The 18,889-nt window shown below is 35.0% G+C and overlaps 1 pseudogene; it reads left to right on the forward strand.

Moving 5' to 3' along the window:
* The first annotated feature begins 1,867 nt into the window (after positions 1-1,867).
* LOC101327244 (DNA endonuclease RBBP8-like) lies at positions 1,868-4,577 on the forward strand (annotated as a pseudogene).
* The last annotated feature ends 14,312 nt before the right edge of the window (positions 4,578-18,889 follow it).

Here is an 18,889-nt window from a genome sequence, read left to right on the forward strand (position 1 = left end):
ACAAAGTTTTAAATATTGCTTATGAACTGCAATGTTTTTTGCCATCAAAAAGAAATACATAGCAAAATTAACTTGAATTGAAAACAAGATAATTGCTTTTCTCTAACTGAGTCTGTTTAAAATTTTCAGAGTTAGCTTAGTCCTTGAAGTTACAATGTGGCACATTTGGAGATCCAAATATTACAGCTGTTTTCTGGATGCCATTTGTGGCAAGCATAAAATGTCACTATATACTAATATGCTTTTTTGAGCTAACAAATAGGAATCAATTCACTGAAATCTATTTTCATGAATGTTAATACTATTTTTTGCTTCGATTTTTTAAAACAGTGTGGGCAGCTGATTCTAAATGATATGAGAATTTTGCAATTATCTAAGAATAATTTTGGACAGATACCCCTATGACCAAGCAAAAATTGAAAAGTAACCAAAATAACAATTGTTATTTCCACTCTACTACAGCTGCTACCAGTATTATTATTAGTAATTACAATGTCAATAACAAACTATACATATTGAACAGTTTCTATGTGCTAGGAATTGTTCTGTCTCATTCAACACTCACTGTAAACCTATAAGGTAGCTTGTATTCTTTTTTTATATAATAAAGAAATCTAGTTCAGATGAATGACGTAACGAAGTAATGAAGTCAAGGTCATAAATTAAGAAGCTAGAAATCCAGTACATGAATTCTGGTATAATAAACTCATATAAGTCTCTAAAAATACAAATTTTTATTAACATGAATACATTAATATATTTCTCAGAATATGTTTTTTAAATTATGTTTTTACTTTTATTGTTATATTTTTTGTTTAAAAGTTTTAGGAACTTATATGTTCCATTTTAGGGAAGAAGCTTTCCAGGATCCCTTTACACCCAAGCATGAAGAGTCTGCAGACTCAGATGCTCCAGGATTAAGCAAACGTTTGCCTATGTAGACTGAATATCAATGAAAAGGAGACACGCTGCAGTAAGCTACTGTCTCTTATTTTGGGGGGGGATATGTCATATATTTTTGTATATTATATATACTTTTGTATATTTTATATACTTTTGGTATTTATCTGGACATAGGAAGGGCTACAAGGTTAAAATGGTAGTAAAATACACCTTTCTGGATTTATGGGTTTTATGGTCATAAATCACCACAGAAAGAAACAGAATCTTCATTAAAAATTGGCTGCAAATTTGTACTCACAAGCTTATTTACTCTGCTTTTCCTCATTATGTTTCTTCCACTCTTCCAATCTTACCTGCCATATACTGAAGATGAGTCTGTTATGCTGAAAGGGAAGGGAAAGTGCAAATTATTTTATATGTAATATATATATATATATATAAAAATATATTATATATTGTATTATATATATATATATATATTATTTTGGAGGAAAAAGCTTTTCATTAATGATCTAAGTCATTAAAATGAGGAGATAAAACCAAAAGCAAAACAGGCTTTAGTATTGCCAATATCCTCTAAGGCATATTTATTGTATGAGAATAAAATCTCGGATTGACTGTGGTGTTCTTTTTAAGTTAATGTTTATCAGCAATCAGTTTAGGGCCCTCCCCTAGCCCTGAAAAGCCCGGGCTGGGCTGTTCTGAGGGGGAGACTTGACCACTGGCAGTTTGGCCGATTAGTGATGGAACTAGGAGGAAAGCAAATGGCAAACAAGGAGAAAAGCAAACGGCCTTCTCTGCTCAGCCTCAGAGTGTGCCTGCTTCTGTGCTGGGGCTTTTAAGAATCTCGAGGCAATCTTCCAAGCTGCATTTAAACTGGCCAAAGACAACTTCAGATGTATATAATGTAACAGAAAAGGGCAGAAAACATTAAGCAGTAGAAGTGTGGAGCATATTAAGCAAAATGACTGTCTCAGGAAGCAGTTGTGGAAACCCAGATGTATCTAATGACTTTAAGGATCTTTGGACAAAACTAAAGGAGTATCATGATAAAGAAGTACAAGGTTTACAAGTAAAAGTAACCAAACTGAAAAAGGAATTAATTTTAGATGCACAAAGACTAGAAGAATTCTTCACCAAAAATCAACAGCTGAGAGAGCAACAGAAAGTTCTTCATGAAACCATTAAAGTTTTAGAATATCAATTAAGAGCAGGATTATGTGATTGCTGTGCAATAACTGAAGAACATAAGCAGAAGAAACAACAAGAGTTTGAAAATATTCGACAGCAGAATCTTAAAGTTATCACAGAGCTTATGAATGAAAAGAATACCTACAGGAAGAAAATAAAATGTTTTCTGAATAGCTGCAGCAGAAAATTGAGAATGATCAACCACATCAAGCAACTGATCTTAAATCTGAAGAAGGTATTATTCCAGATTCACCAATAACAACGTTTTCATTTTCTGGTGCTAACTAGCTACAAAGAAAGGAAAACCTCGGTGTCCAACACGTAGAACAAACACATACTAAACTGGAGCATTCTGCGTGTGCACATGAATTGAAAAAAGTACCAAAGTCTTCAACTCATCCACAACATAAACCTAATGAAAGTGAAATTCTAGTGACCAACACTTGTGATCAGAGTCGAGCTCCAATGGCTAAATCATATGGAAAAATCAGTTATTCTCCTGATAATTTAGCTACAGTTATTTCTGAAATACTTGGACTTAGTGTTCAAGATGAATCTGAATCTTGAGGCCCTAAGAACCCTCTTGGTGATGAGCTCTACCACTGCCTGGAATGAGATCACCAAAAAAAAAAAAAAAAAAAAAAAAGACATTTTGAGGAATCTAGAAGAAATGGTGAAGATAGTTTAACATTTTCAGATTCTAATTCAAAGACTCCTCCTCAAGAAGAATTGACCACTCAGGTATCATCTCCTGTACTTGGAGCTACCTCTAATGTAAAAAGTAGTTTAGGTTTGAATATAAGTTTTTTTTTTCCCCTTCTCTTTTAGAGACTGGAGAAAAAAACCAAAAACAAAAGAAAACAAAACAAAAATCTGAAAACAGTGCCTTTCAGCAACACTTCTAATTATAAATTAGAGAAACCTAGATCAAAATCTGAAGATGGTGCTCTTTTCACACATCATAATCTTGGAGCTGAAGTAAACAAGATCACTAACCAGTCATCTTCTAATAAGCAGATGCTTATAAATAGAAATACAAGTGAACCCCTAAGTGAACAGGATAGTATTGATCACACTAAAGATACTGCTACTGATAAAGATAAGCATGTAGTACCCCTGAAATCATTGGGAGGCAGAGCTAAAAGGAAGAAAATTGGGGAAGAAAGTGAAGATGAAATAAGCTGCCCCCAAACCTCCTTTGATAAAGAAAATGCTTTTCTTTTTGCAATGGATAATTGTTCTTCCATGAATGGAGACTATGTGATGGATAAACCTCTGGATCTGTCTGATCGATTTTCAGCTATTCAGTGTCAAGAGAAAAGCCAAGGAAGTGAGAACTCTAAACTCAGATTTAGGCAAGTGACTCTCTATGAAGTTTTGAAGCCTGTTCCAAAGGGCTCTTTCTCAAGCTGTAAGGCCTTGAGTAGGAGCTGTGGGTTAAACCAAAAGAGCCCTGTTTACAGGAGTCTCTTTTCCAGTCCTTGAGTAAATCTCCAGATAATAAAACACTGTTACAAATAAAGGAAGAAAATCCTATCTTTAGAATCCTTCTGCATCCACGTGAAAGTTTAGAGACAGAGAATCTTTTTGATGACATGAAGGCTGCTGGTTCTCATGAGCCTATAAAAATAAAAACCAGGTCAATCCTTGAAGCATGTGAATTTGAACCAGTTCTTCTGTTAAATCCATGTAGAATTGCTAAAATAAAGTCTCCACAAACAACCAAGATGTATTCTTTGAAAATATCCAGTGGAGTATAGATCCAAGAGCAGACCTTTCTCAGTATAAAATGGATATTACTGTAGCAGATATAAAGAATGGAAGTCAGTCAGGATTAGCTGGAGGAGAGACAGTGGACATGGACTGTACACTGGTTAGTGAAACTATGTTTTTAAAACTGAAGAAGCAGAGCAGAAGGGAGAAAAAAGTCCAAATGGAGAAAGAAAAATGGATGATAGCTTGCAAGATATATTTGATCAGACTACACATGAAAAATATGAATCCTGTTTGGTGGATAGCTTCCCCCAAGTAGCAGATGAAGAGAAGGTGTTGTCAGCTACTACAAAAAAATCAAACACTTGTAGTGATAAACAAGATAAAGTCAAACAGAAAGCATTTGTTGAGTCATATTTTAAAGATGATGAAAGAGAAACTAGCTTACAAAATTTTCCTCATATTGAGGTGGATCGGAAAAAAGAAGAGAGAAGAAAATTGCTTGGACACACATGTAAAGAATGTGAAATTTTATTATGCAGATTCTCCAGCGGAAGAAAGAGGAAAGAAGTTGGCTTCCTGCTGGACCCCGATTTTGCTACATTCCACCCAACACACAGGAGAATTTCTGGGAAGTTGGTTTTCCTTCCGCTCAGACTTGCATGGAAAGAGGTTACATTAAAGAAGATCTTGAATTTTGTCCTCACCCCAAAAGATGGCAGCCTTACAGCGCAATATTTTCTCCCAAAGGCAAAGAGCAAAAGACATAAATGTTGAAGCAAAAAGAGAAGAGAGGACAATTTTCTTTTTAGTTATTTATAGTTAAGGTTAGTATTAAAAATTGATTTTTTCGATCTTCTGTAAACTGATTTACAAATCATTTTTCTATTGAAAATGTTTTTAAATGGCATTTACCTATCACACAGATGACTACTTAAAAATGTGGATAAGTTTATGTTGTATTTTCTTGCTTTTGTATCTTTAAAATAATAAGGTGCTTTCATTTGCACTCTGAGTTAAGAGCTGTTTATTACTTTATTTGGTAATACCTAATTACCATTTTGAAAATATGAAAAAAAATCAATTTAAAAGAAGACAGGATGTCAGCAATATGGCAAAGTGAAAAAATACCTTTCTCTATCCCCTACAAACTACAACTAGTAAAATATCCACAACTCAACAAAGGTGTTTCTTCTCAATACAGCAGGAAGCTGGAGAATTCCAAACATCTGTACATATAAAAGTGGGTGGACTGGAACACATGGAAGAGGCAGAGCCTGGGAAATAGAAGAATTGGTGCCTGCAACCCTGGCCCTCTGACTGCAGTAGCTGAGTCCACAGCTTCAGAGAAGCCAGTAGCAACAGGGAAGGTGGCACACAGGACCCCAGCCTCCTTACAGCAGTAGTGCCCATGGACAAAGTTAACTGAGTAGCCATGGCAGTGTGGACTGGTACACTGTCTCTCCAGTCACTGTGGTGCCCACAACCTCAGCCCCCATCTTACTCATCTTCAATGCAGAACCAGCAAACCAGAAGTACATGCGTGACCCCAGCTCCCCTCCTACAGTCCCCTTTTCTCCATGGTTGCAGAGCCTGTGACTCAGGGGATGTTGGATGCAAGGGAAGAGCCCACCATCCCAGTGATGACAGCAATGTTGGCAGAAACAAGGCAACAACTACCCCGGAGGCACAAAACGCTATAAGGAAAGCAGCAATCCCCATCTGTTACAGAGGTGGTGGAGGCTGGAAAGCACCAACTCTCAAATATAACCAGAGGCAGCTCAGGTAAGAGAAAGCAAAAATTTGTGTTTTAGTGTCACCTACCAGAAAACAAGACTGCACCTTCTAACCTGTCATTTAATTTCAAATGCACCAGCAAGGGAATTCATCAGGTACCATGAAGAGCCACAGTAACACTATACCACAGAAAGAAAATGACAATTCTCCAAAAGCCAAACTTAAATAAGTCATGGAATACTGTAATCTAATTGATAGAACATTCAAAATAGGTGTTCTGAAGAAACCCAATGAGCTATAAGAAAACTCAGAAAGGCAGTTTAATGAGATCAGAAATAAAATTAATGAACAGAAGGAATACTTTACTAAAGATATTGAAACTCTAAAAATGAACCAAAGAGAAATTCTGGAGCTAAGAAACTCAAAAAATGAGGTGAAGAATGCATAAGAAAGCATTGGAGATAGGGCAGCCTATATGGAAGAGAAAATTAGCAAACTCAAAGATAAAAATCTGGTAATGATACAAACAGAAGATGAAAGGGAAGTAAGATATAAAAAAATAAAGAAATTTTACAAGAGTTATCCAACTCTTTTTGGAAGGGTATATTAGGGTAATGAGTATCTCAGAAAGAGAAAAGCAGTAAAAGTGTGAGAGAGGTTATCTAAAGAAATAATAGCTGAGAACGTCCCAAACCTGGGGAAGGAACTAGATATAAAAGTCCATGAAGCTAAGAGAATGTCTAAATACCTCAATACAAAAAGACCTTCTCCAAAGGAAATATACATTAAAATTGTCAAAAGTAAACGACAAAGAAAGAATTTTAAAGGCAGCCAAGGAAAAGAGAATGGTAATCTACAAAGGAACTGTCATTAGGCAATCAGCAGATTTCTCAGCAGAAACCCTACAGTCCAGATGTAGAATGACATTCTCAACATATTGAAAGATAAAAACAGTTTACCAAGAATACTCTATCTAGAAATGTTATCATTCTGATATGAAGTATAAATAATTTCCCAGACAAACAAAAGCTGAGGGAGTTCATCAACACTAGACCTGCCTTGCAAGAAATGTTGAAAGGAACTCTTCCATCAGATTTCAGTCATATATGAAATATAAAAAAACTAATAAAGAAAAAAATAAAGATAAATTAATTAACAAACCAAACCAAACCAATCCAAAACAAACACATAGATACAGAGAACAGAGTAGTGGTTACCAGAGGGGGAGGGGGGAGGGGAGGGCAAAATGGGTAAAGGAAATCAACTGTATGGTGACAGATAGAAACTAAATTTTTGGTAATGAGCAAGTTGTAGTGTATACAGGAGAAAAAAATATAATGTACACATTAAACTTATATAATGTTATAAATCAACATTGCCTCAATAAAATACATTTTAAAAATACTAATGATATAAGGTAACAAAATATTACCAAATTTTGTATTGGTTCAATTGATTGTCTTAAATTAGAATTCTTATCCAGGTGAATTCACAAGAAAAAGAAACATGAAATGCTATTTTTCAGTTCCCTGTTATCTAACACTATCTGAAAACAGTGCATTAATTAAGGTTGTGGTATCTGCTATAATAAATTAATACCTACATTTCTGTGGCTTAATGCAATTGAATTTTTTTTCTAAATCTGGGAATAGACCAATATTGGCTTTCTTGCTCAAGGACTGAGAGAGTTTGATTTAGGAAGTCATGAATGCACCAAAGCTGCCCAGGGAAGAGATATGTAACCATCAGAAGGAAAGAAAACAGAAGAGCGATTTGAGTGGTATTCATAGGTCAAGATGGAATTGGCCCACTGAATCTCTTCTCAAATGTCATGGGCTAGGATGCAGTCACAGAACCAAAACTAAATACAAACTTGGAGGAGAAACAAGTCCAGGAGGAAGAAAACCACACATTTTGTTAGGCAGCTGGCATTCTCTCACCAAATCTCTAATTACACATATATTATTTATTTTTATTTTTACCTATATAGCAAATTGAAAAGTAGATTTTATGATTCAAACTTATTTCTGTTAAAAATGAGAGTAATCAACAAAAGATAGCCTTTTTTAGGGTTTAAGAGTATTAGAAAAATATATATTTAAAATATTGCTGACATATTGTCACAAACTTACATTTTTCCAAAAATTTGTTATATTTCTTAAAGATGACTACATTTATTTATGCTGATTATTTTATTTTGTTTCAGTTTATTTTGTGAGATGCAATTTGAGATTACTTGCTTCCAAATCAATCATTTTAATTATACGTATTTTAACTAAATATGGGTGTTATTGTGAATGCAATTGTTTCTAAAAGCCTATTTTGTGTTAAAAGTAATAAAGAGAAAAATAGAACCAAGAGCATTTGAATAAAAGGTGACAAAGTCTAAAATGAATAAAATATAAAAGAAGATTTGATATTCAAGGACTCCAGAGAAAGATTTGATTAACAGAATAATGAGGAGCAAAGCTTCCCACCACTCTAATAAATAGGTGGAACACTCTCTTGAAGCTGCAACAGGCATAAGGGTTTGAATACATGAGTCAGAGTAGGAAAATAAAGAATCAAAGAGAAGAAACACTTTTTCTAAGCACCTAAATGAATTTCTTAAGAGTTTTCAATTTTTCTCTAGAGAAGAGTTAGAAAAGAAAAGATTTTTCAGGTTGTTGTATATAAAGTGTTGCAAGTTAAAATTTGCCCAGAAATTATGGTAACACATAGCTACAGGGAGCTAAGGAATCTGAAAAAAAACAGTTATTTCCTAATAAGGACATATATGAAATCATTGTAAGATCAAGAAAAGTTCTTCCCCAAGGGGGATATAAATGAGCTGATTATCAGAATAATGTCATTACCCACTTAAAAAAGGTATTATTAACTGTGTCAAGCTGTTATATACCTGACTTTACTCTTGGGAAGTATTCTAAGCTATTTGCATCAGTGTACTATTTAATTGGTTTTAGCATATATGTTGGCTATCAATTTTAAGCAAAACAAAAGTTAAACAAAAGATAAATTCTCATGTTTAATACTTTTAAAAAGATAACTTAAAATAAGCAATATTAGTACATTTTTGGGAAAATGACATCCTCCTGGGAGGAGTCCCACTTCAAGGAGGACAGCAAAGAGCATAATAATGCCTGTCACCAGGGGCAGCAGTCCCAAGATGTCAACTGCCGTCTGGTTTTCAGGTGTTAGGATGCCCAAGAAAAACACAACAACACAACTTTACACAGACACTGGATGGAATAAGGCTTTCCTCATTGAGAAGAGATGGAGTAAGATCAGCTTCAATAGTGACTGACAGTCCCCAAGGCCAAGTGGTCTCCCTCCTCAACCACCCCATGCAGCTGAAACAGGGAGAGATGGTGGTGTGCATCACCCCATGCTGCAGGTGTAGGACCGCATTTGTTCTCTTCTAAGAAGAGATAGAGCAGTGGTATTGGCCAGGTGCTATATGATGTACACTCTTAAGCAGAACAAAGTACACATCAAATCCAGAATGGGGGAAGATATTACCAAATAAGGTGATATGATCAGCATAGGCTCCCAGGCCTCCTTATCTCCATGAAGAAAATGTTGCAGGTCCAAGGGTCAACAGGCTGCATGTGATTGCCTTTCTCAACATCCACCCCTCCAGTCCTTGCTCTGCCACTTAAAATAACAAATAAAGCACATCAAATCTGGCAAGGATGATACTGTTTGTAGCAATATTAATCTACATGCTGGGTAGCTTAAATTGAAAGTCCTATTTTATATTCAGCCAGTTGATTTGTTTTCTTGCACTTTATTTCTATTAAATTAAGAAATACTAATTTACATTGTTAAGTCTGGCAATTCATAACTTGCTCAAATAATGCTCTATAATTTTAACAAAGTATGGAGTGATTTCTCACTGAATAATCCTTTCATCTCTCTGTCTGTCAATATATAGTACACAAAAGCTGTAATATGGAGAGACAGAAGAAAATGGATTCAAAATCTATACTTTGATGCATTTAGCATGCTAAAGTATTTCTTAAAGTTCATTGAATTATTTGTGTATGATCTAAAAATATAAATATTAATAAATTATGATTCTCATATTCAATAATTGAAGAAAAACATTGCTATTGGCTGAAAGTGTTTCCCCAAAATTCATATGTTGAAAACTTAATGCTGAAATTGATGGTATTAGGAAATCACCTTAATCAGAGGTGATTAAGTCATGAATGGGATTCATACCCTAATAAAAGAGACCCTAGAGCGATTCCTCATCCCATCTACCATGTAGGACACAGCAAGAAGTTGGCAGTCTACAAACTAGCAGAGGGCCCTCACCAGCAGTGTGGGCACCCAGATCTCAGACTTCCATTCTCCAGAACTGTGAGAAATAAATTTCTATTGTTTATAAACCATACTATCAGTGATATATTTTAGAGCAGCCTAAGCAAACTAAGACAAAACCCAGTTGTTGGGAATCTGTGATTAAGCAGATTTCACCAGAATTGCTTCAGTATTCTTACACAATCTTTCTGATAATGCATTATAAGCAGAAAAGAATTATTAGCAAACCTGGCCCCCTCAGGTCTGAAGCTAACAAACAAAAAATGGGGGAAAAAAATCTAAAAATTATAATGTCCCTTTAATTTAAATATTTGATATCTTTGCACACAAAAATACATGAGTCTACTGTTCAATGGTAATACAATCTTAGAAATGCCTCTTTCCCTGGTAGATGGAGGCAAACTTCAGAGATTTTCCATAGTTTACAAACAAGAGTCTTAAGAAAAAACTTAGTCTTTTTTATAGAAAAGAGAGGAATTATTTCAGTCTATTTTATTATTTCTCCAAGGCTGAATGTGTTGTTCTTTGTCAAAACACAATTTTAACTTTCTCTTGCTCTGTTAGAGACTTACTGTGACAAAGTTTCTCCCTAAATTATGAAGATGAAACGTAGGTATCAAAACTAGCAAGTAAAAAGAACTCACAAACCACAGAGCTTAAGCAGTAGAGTTACAAATGATGTACATCTGCTCTCAGTGCTTCAAATCAAGGTGAGGATGTGATGAACTGACACAGATTATTGTGTTACCGAATGTAGGCTTAGCTGCTCCTTACTCGAAAGCCAATACTCAAGAGACAAGTGTTGGTTGGAAAAGGAAAGGTTGTTTTATTAGAGAGGCTGGCAACCCTGGGGAGAAGGCAGACTCATGTCCAATAACCAACTCCCAAGATTCTGCTCAGCCATGATAGTTTTTAAAGGGGAAAAGTGGGAAGAATCTCAGTGAATCATCTAGGCAGGAGGTGAGGTTGTGTCATTTTCCATTGTGTGCAGACTGGCTAACTCCTGATTTTTCTTTAGATGTTATCTTTCCCACTGGTCTAGACTGCAGAAATGTTAAGGGGGAAGCTGGGAGTAGAGAGCTAGTCATTCTTCAACTACTTATTCTTTATTCTTACTTCTTTTGATCTAGGGAAAGAAGCAAAAGGTTAGGCAAGGCATTGTGTGCATCCAGTGGAGCATAAGTCAGGAGTTAGGTTAAATATTGCCTAGTGATTTCATTTTATAATTAAGTTTTTAAGTTTTGAGGGGAAGAGAAAACAGCCAAACAAGAAAGGGGCAAAAGAGCTGCTTACAGTTGTTCACAGAAGAAAGAATGATTGTAATGTGGAATCTCTTTGAAAAACTACAATATTTCAGTGGGTGGCAAACACTGGAATTGTAACAGGTACACCCTAAATATGAAGTGGCCAATCTCAGCTCCTAATTATGGGAAAATTCTCAGCATCATCTCATTTATCTAGCTATGCCATTTGAACAAGGTACTTTAAATTATACAAATTGTCTCCACTGACTTTATTTGACTTGAAAATTTTAAAAATTCATTCCACATTTCATTCCTATGTCTATTTCTCCTACATATCCAGTATATTATGGAGAAAGTATCTTATAACTGTGGTCCAATTTTCCCACTGAAATTGGCAGACTGTAGTTGATAATATGCACTTTAGGCACTATTTTTATTACTTAATTTTTCACTGATTGAAATCAACAGATGGGAGAAACCTAAGAAAGCTAGAGCAGCAACTTCAACTCTTGTTGACCCACAGCTCATACCTTAAATACCCACAACAAACCACCTTCAGATAACCACCAGAGCATCCCTGCTCCAAGAAGGCATTCACATTGCTGTGCAATTCTGGCATGACCAAACACCCCACAGAAGCCATCACAAAACCACATGCTCAAGTTACCACATCCACTATACTAATGACTAGGAGAAGCCAGGAAACTGAACACCACCAGCCATCACTTCCAACAGAGTTAAAGAGGGTAGGGCTATTAATGGAGATGGTGCACCTGGCAAACTGGTTTTCAATTCACCAGCAATATCAACACTCAGGAATCTGGGGTTTCCTCTGATTATTTGCAGCATTGTAGGCAAGGAGCCATGTAGGCATACTTCCCCCAAAAGATAGGAAGGTCAAGGAAGGTATATCAAAACACAGTGAAACTGCAAAACAAAGCTTTTAAAGGAGGTGAAAGGTTTTTCACCCCTGTCAAGTGGTGATAAGTAGTGGGTCCCTGTTTTGGAAACTTGTGGGCCAGGTTCTCTAGACATAAGAATTACAATATATCTCATGTTTAGAAGGGCCTTCTTCACAACAAATTTCTTGTATCATTTACTCAAATTAAAGAAATATATAATCCTTACATGTATAAATCTGTGCCTGAAAGCAAAGTCTGTAAAAAGAACTTGGGAATAGCTAGATTATTTGGAGGTGATCTGAGGAAGCAGAAATAGAAGTAAGGGTTATGAGACAGTGAAAATAGAACAGCCATAGAAAGATGTTTTGCTTGTGAAGTTACTGCCATAGGCTAGGGCTCAACTCACCTGAGCCCTCTGAGCCTAGAGCCTACTGTCTGAAGGATCAGAGGCTTTGTCATTCATTTCCCCATCACTTATGCACCACTTCTCATCTCCTACTGGTTGAAAGTTGTTCCTGGAGGTGTTAATGGCCCCACACATCAGACACATCAGAGAAAGCCCTAAGGAAGAAAAGCAGAAAGATTAATGAAAGATATCTGACGTTAGATTGTGTTTCCATACACAAGACCATCCATCATAGTTATTGTTGGTGTCAGAGGTGAGCTGAGGGAAGATGGCATAGGGAGCAAAAATTGACTGCTCCACTCACTACCTTTCCATTAATCGCTGTCATCATTTTGCAACTGTGCACATACCTGGTATACTGAAAATTATGGATGTGTGTGTTTATTAGTTATTTATACTGTTTTTACTTTTAAGAAGACTAATTTTGTTCCAGTTATTTCCAATAAATTATACCACAAGCTCTCTCACTTCATATTTAATGTCTTCCCAAGTCCAGAACACTATTTCCCAATGACAAATCTAGTATCTAGCAATTGTCATCTTTTCTATCTCTACTTCTGTCATTATTATTACTCTTGTAATAGTTTTATCGCTGCTATGGTATACACTTTGTGAATAATTAAAAAATTGTACCAAGTCCAACATGTTAATTTCAGAAATCCTTCACTCAGGTGGCATGACTTACATCACCAGTTCATGTCCTGCAATTAATCCATTTCAGTAATTATTTAAGATATTGATTCATCTAATCCATTAACCCCGTCATTATTTCTTGGTCCATCACCCTGTTTATATACTCAAATTTTTTACGGTCTATTCTAATTGTTCACTTGATTTCACTTTTAAATATCCCCATTTGCCACACTTAGTTCTTTCCTTTTTTTTTTTTTTTTTTTTGCAGTACGTGGGTCTCTCACTGTTGTGGCCTCTCCCATTGCAGAGCACAGGCTCTGGACGTGCAGGCTCAGCGGCCATGGCTCACAGGCCTAGACGCTCTATGGCATGTGGGATCTTCCCAGACTGGGGCACGAACCCGTGTCCCCTGCATCGGCAGGCGGACCCCCAACCACTGCACCACCAGGGAAACCCCAGTTCTTTCCTTTTTATAGTCACCTAGTGATAATAAATCTAAATTAAGCCCCCAAGCACCCACATCCTCTTTTCCTGAACCTAAGGAATTAAAGGTTGATTTGGGGGAATAACATAGTAATCCTGATATTTCTCCTTTTATAATCAGGATGCTGAACCTTAGCTTATGTTTTTCATTTTAATTTAGCTTGCCCATTTTCCTGATTAAATATTTTATCTTTTTCTTTTCTCTGAAAACCTCTAACAGACTCTCCTCTTCCCTGTAATCTCAGCTGATGTCCTTATGTTTTATGTTAGAGAAAACATAGAATAAATTAAGTGAACACTTACTCAGCTTCTGAGGACCACTGTATAAACCACCCTATGTCTGTATTCTTATTTCCTAGTTTCCTTCATATGACTGGGAGACATATCCCTGGCCCTTTCAAATGAAAAATCAATTCATTAGTGTCTGGATTCCAACTGTTCTTCCCTTATTTTTCCTGCATTATTAATTTCTCTCTCACACATAAATCATTTTCAGCAATATTCAACATGTTCTAAAATGTCTCTTCTTGAAGGAAAGAAAAAGAATGAAATCTCACAGTTTCCCTTGATGCTATACCTACTTCTATTTCTTGTTTTCTTTCTCTTTTATCATTGACAGAAATATCATTCAAAAAGTATTCTTTAATTATTGATTTCTCTATTTAACTTTTACTCATTTTAACATTCAATAGGTAGGTTCTTCTCCTCCTATGAAACATTTCTCTCAAGGTCAACAAAAGCTTGAATGTTGTAGGTCCATTGGTTAAAAGATACATTACTAATTATAGTCAAATAACTATAAAATAGAATTTAAAGTTAATCAACATTTTAAACTCCAAGCTTTAACTGCAACATTGCTAGGATAAATTATTATTTTGAGGAACAAAAATTATATAAATATTAAAATTCAAAATATATATAAATGTGTATATATATTTAAAATATTAAATCCAAATACATTTTGATAAAGAAGCATATTGCATTATTCCACTGACTCATCATGAAGTCATAGGAAATTTATATTATTAAAAATTCTGATTTGACATCATAATGCAAATTATCAAAAATACAATAATTTTTAACTATTATCTTAAAATTAAAATGATAGTAATTTTCTTGTCTGTTTGTTTTGTTTTGTTTCTTTTTTTTTTTTAGTAGCTATATATTCCCCAAATACTGAAAACACTTCTCAGTTATTTTGGAAATGTATTATAAATTTATCAAAAAAGAACATATTTTCCTATACCTTCTAAGGTGAGATATTAATAGTATCTTTATGATATCACCTAAGATTTTAATTTTTTTCTTCAATAACTGGAAGAGCAATCAAGTTTTCCTTGCTCAGATAAATGTGAGATGAAATATTGCAAGGGTTTTTTTTTTTTTTTTTGCAGAATTGCACTATATAGAAATACAGAGAATTTTCTTGAAATAAGATACAGTACCCTTTTCAAGAAATATCATATAAGAAACTTAATAACACATGATATTAACACTTCAGTGTCATATATAATAAATTTTCTTTAATAAGAGATTTATATGTTGTTAACCTTTTCAAAAGATCTATGATTAGAGATTTCACAGAAATAAAGTATTACTACATGGATTTTCTGCATGTTCTTAAAAAATTATTAGACAGGTACAATATACTAAGTTGACTAATGTGTCCCTGTCTTTGAAGCATCAAATATAAATTTACTTAATTGCTTAAAATATACATCATGACTAAATGGAATAGAAATCATAAAGACATAAAGAAGGTTACACAACTTTATAACCTGAGCAGGAACTGTTTGATACTGCATTTTAGAAAACTGCGTGTGAGATGATGAAGGGACATTTTTTGAGCAGTTTGTAAAATCCTATATTTTAAAACTATTTTCACAGAATGCACTCATATATTTTGAATTTCATATATTAATAATACTGACATATATAACATTTTTATTTCTTTAGTTTACAGTGTGAGAACAACATGAATTTCAAATAATCTTTGACATAAGGATAAGATGTTAAATGATCTAGCTGTCATCAGAATGAGAAAAGAAGCAAACATGTGAACATGCTGATAGTGACTGTCCAGTGTCTGATCCTTTATGGATGAGCCAGTTCTTTTCCAGACTGATTACTCTGTCATTCACTGGAGCCTATCTTGTCTGGGCTGTCATGCTTGGTCTTTGACATTAACAATAAGATTAGGGCCAGCACTGGCTGTCACAACACCAGTCAGAGCCTAATATATAGTAGGGGCCTCGTTCTGATACAATTACATTTAAAGGAAAACTAGTAAATGTGTACTTCAAATCACTGTCCAGCTATACACAGGGAAAGAAGATTGCTGAATTTTTACATGTTTTAAGTTCACAGTGTAGAACACATAACGTAACCTGATAATTATTAGATTACTTATTGATACATTTAAGGCAGCTTTGTTCTGGTGATGAACATTTCTGTAGAATAATTTACATAATCTATAAGAAGTAAAGAATTAGAATGAGCTTAAATCTTCCTTGTGTGTACTGGCAATACACAATTTCTGAGCAGGAAGGGGGCAACTTTTTACTACTCTTTCTCATTCTTTCATCCATTTGACTAGTGTCTACATCAGAAAAGGAATATTTTCAGAAAATCGACAATATCAAAAGCCTTCTGCTTTTAAGTAAATGTATTTAAACTCATTTTTATCTGAAAATATATATAAAATATAGGGTAATTTTTATACTTTATATCCATATTATATATATATATTTTTTTTTATTATTTATTTATTTATTTTTTTTTTGCGGTACGTGGGCCTCTCACTGTTGTGGCCTCTCCCGTTGCAGAGCACAGGATCCGGATGTGCAGGCTCAGCGGCCATGGCTCACGGGCCCAGCCGCTCCACGGCATGTGGGATCTTCCCAGACCGGGGCATGAACCCGTGTCCCCTGCATCAGCAGGTGGACTCTCAACACTGCGCCACCAGGGAAGCCCCATATTTTATATTTTTATAAAATAATTTTTTTTCCTAGTGCATATGTTAACTTGAAAGACTTGATGTCCTAAAGTTGAGATTTTCTGATAAAAAAATAATGAATTACAGGAGATATGGCCTGAAGGTAATGAGAGACTCATGATCATATAAGAAAAGCTGAGTTCTTTGAAAAAAATAGTATTTAAAAATAGTATTATAAAAATAATAATATTAGTTTCTTCTTCTCTGTAACAAATGACCACACCCCTATAGGCTTAAACCAACAAATATTTACTTTCTCTCAGTATCTTTGGGTCAGGAGTCCAGGCACAGCTTAACTGGGTCCTCTGCTCAGGGCCACAGAAGTCTTCAATCAAGATGGTGACTGAGCTGTGTTCTCATCTGGATGTTGACTGGCAAGTATATATTTCCAATATCATGTAAGTAATTGGGAGAATTCATCCTCTTGCAGCTATGGGGGATTTTCTTGCTGGTTATATTATAGGCCTGGAGTCGCCTCCTAGAGGTGCCCCCATGGATCCTTGTCACATCATTCTCTCACAGCCTCTTTCACAATATGGCAGCAAGGGACTCTCTCACTCCCATCTGCAAATACTGATTCTTAAATAATGTAACCTGATCAAGGGAGTAATATCCATATTCTACTCATTAGAAGCAATTCACAGATTCTACCCTAACTCAGGGTGTGACCCATTGAGAATAACACTAGGACGTGTACTGCACAATAATTATGAGACACTTTGTTGCAAGTGACTGTGGTTTTAAAATAGTGAGAAAGATAAACTAAGAGATAGATATGACAGTTCAGTGGTACACAGGATAGGAATGAGTTTTTAGAACAGAAGAATGTTTAGTTCAAGGAATTTCAGACAGTAAAATTCATCCATACTTCATAGCTGAAGTTTGTATGTGTAAGAAAAGAGTATTTAAACATAAAACATGAAATCTTTAAAGGCAGAAACTGGGCTTCAGTCTATTTGCTCTTCCAGATTGACTCTTCACCCTTATCCACCATGTTCTATGCCTCAGGAAGCTAAACTTTATGAACTGCATCAGTGGACACTTCCTGTCTGGCTTCCACTTAGATTTGGTCAAAGGAAGGCACATGAAAAAGACTACTGTAAAGAAAAAGAAAAAAAAAGTAGAAATAGTAATGTACTCTTTTAAATCCCCAAACTCCTAATTTTTAGTCACTACTCTTCCAGTTCTGTGATGACCACCTTTTCTGTCTGCCTCTATAGGCCAAGGGTTAGTTTCTTGTGGTTGTTAATGGCGTCCTAAAGCTCTATTAAGTTCTCACATCTTTATAAATAGTCCTGACAGGAAACATGAAATCTCCTATCATACTGCTTATCAGTCTTCGAGCACCTTAGATTCAGTTCCCCATTGTACAGTTCATGGGAAGACATAGATCCAAATGTTTTTCTGTTCTTTCAGTGGGGTTGCATCACAAGAGAGGGATCCTGAAATTATGAGACTCAGAGACTATATATGGTGGTTGGTGCATAGGTCCAATCTCCCTTCATGAGATAAATCTTTATTCTGGAATAAAAACAAATAATTTGGGAGGAGAGTTGAAATTCTCCCTAAAATGTAAGCAAATGGCTTTGAGGGAGATAACTATATTAACATATGTAGTACAATAATTTCCAACACATGTTTTACATTTAATCATGCTTTAACAACAATTTATAAAAGAATGTTCATGGAGATTTCTTCTAACCCCCTTTATTCAATTTGTAACGTTTACCCCATTTCTATTTCCTGCTGGGACAGCTAAAAACTAGCGGAACTGAGACTTTAACCCATACAACCTGGCTCCAAAGACTGAGTTATTTGATCACTATGGTATGTGTCCTGAATCCATGAGCATTATTCTGTCACCTGCAACAAAGGAACAATTCACTTAAATATCTGTTACACTAGCAGGATTCTGTAATTGAATTAACATTTTCAACATCTTTTCAACAAAATAGTCCAGAAAATATCATCATAAAATAAAAAATAGAAATTAATTAGAAACAATAGTTCAGTTCCACACTTAAAATGATATTCAATGATTTCAGCATTCCTTTATGATTCCAAAAAATTGCATGTGAATCAGGCACAAAGACACTTGTTATTCTCTAATCTTCTGTGTTTGTTCTAGGTGACTGTTTTGGTGCACTATCCTATGCCTCCACTTAGACTATGATAAGAACATAGAAGTTTTTTTCCAGATAAAAATACTTTGACATTTATCTGTTTACAAGTATTAGATATGAAAGTGTAAATAAATGGAATAAAAATAACATCATCCATTTCTTTGCCTTTTGGAAAATATTGGCTAGATTACTTATCCCATTTCCTCTTTTCAAGCACATGAATACTTTTTACA

Source organism: Tursiops truncatus, chromosome 18, assembly GCF_011762595.2.
Source record: "Tursiops truncatus isolate mTurTru1 chromosome 18, mTurTru1.mat.Y, whole genome shotgun sequence".
Classification (NCBI taxonomy): domain Eukaryota; kingdom Metazoa; phylum Chordata; class Mammalia; order Artiodactyla; family Delphinidae; genus Tursiops; species Tursiops truncatus.